Genomic DNA, 1452 nt, shown 5'->3' with positions numbered 1-1452 from the left:
ATGCATGGGTCTTTTCTTTTTTATTGATTTTTTTAAATACATGGCAGTGGAATGTATTACAATTCATATTACAAATATAGAGCACATTTTTCATATCTCTGGTTGTATATAAAGTATATTCACACCAATTTGTGTCTTCATACATGTACTTTGGATAAGGATGTTCATCACTTTCCACCAACATTTCTACCTCCTGCCTCTTCCTTTCCTCTCCCACCCCTCTGCCCTATCTAGAGTTCTTCTATTCCTTCCTGCGTGGGTCTTTTCTTTAGGAACATTTTCACAATCTCCACTTGAAATGCTTAAAGCCAGAAGTGTTTCATACCATGATTCTTCTTCGCCTACCTCTTGGAAAATTTACATACACTATTATGAAACATCTTCAGTGGGTATGGATCTGCACCTTGCAGTTAAATACATAAATATTTTGGCAGTGAGATACATAAGTATTCAAATTAAGAGGAAACAGTAAAGTCTATAAATAGCCTCATTACTAGCTGAGACCAAGTTTGGCAGGCAAAAGAATTGGTCATGAAATTGAAGAAGAAAATCACAGTTTTTAGAACTTCTAACTAGTCGATAAGGGTGAGCTAGATCTAAGTGGCATCTTTTCAGTTTTCAGCCTGGTGTGCTCTCCAAACCTACCAGCTTACAAAATATATGCACCAAATAAGTGAATGATACAAACTTTCAATGTGGTATCTCCAGTGGAATTGGTTATTTCCTAAAGTTGGTTCTATTCCAACAAAGAGTGCCTCTGGATCTTAAAACTGGAAAAAAATTAATTTAAAAAACACTGAAGGATGATAATAAAAAAATCAGTTTGTTTTGTTATTATTTTCTTAAGATTTCTATCCCAGAAATAAATACATATCAACTCACTGGAAAAAAAAAAAAAGGAGATTTTTCTTTTATGAGAGTTAAGAGGAACAATAAAATGTTGACTTCCCTATAGTATTTTGTGCAAGGCATCATATCAATATCAGTAAAAATTGAGAAAAAGATACATGCACAGCTGGAAAAATGTAAAATTCACTAAAATCCACAATGAAGCATTCTTAGTAAGAATATACTTTCTCTAACTGTTGGATTTCTCTAATTGTTAAATCCAAGTTTAATTGATATTAAATAAGATTTACCAGGGTCTGCAGCATACATAGCATTAGGCAATAAATAAATAATTAAATAAACAACTCAATCTCTAGTTTTGTTTAATTTCAAATATAAAGACTCAGAAATCAGAGTTGTGTATACACATTTAGTTGGTACAGAATAGTACACTTCCCGCAGTTTGTAAAAAGGAAGCACTTAAGAGACATTAAGGTAGTGAGGTTTACTGAGTGGTACTCTGAATCCTATTTACAAGGATTTGTGTGTGTGTGTGTGTGTGTGTGTGAGTGTGTGTGTATGTGTACATATTCATATGTATAAAAAAGATTAATTATAAAGAGC

Source organism: Marmota marmota, unplaced genomic scaffold (assembly GCF_001458135.2).
Source record: "Marmota marmota marmota unplaced genomic scaffold, marMar, whole genome shotgun sequence".
Taxonomy (NCBI): Eukaryota; Metazoa; Chordata; class Mammalia; order Rodentia; family Sciuridae; genus Marmota; species Marmota marmota.
Note: the sequence above shows the minus strand (reverse complement) of the source record.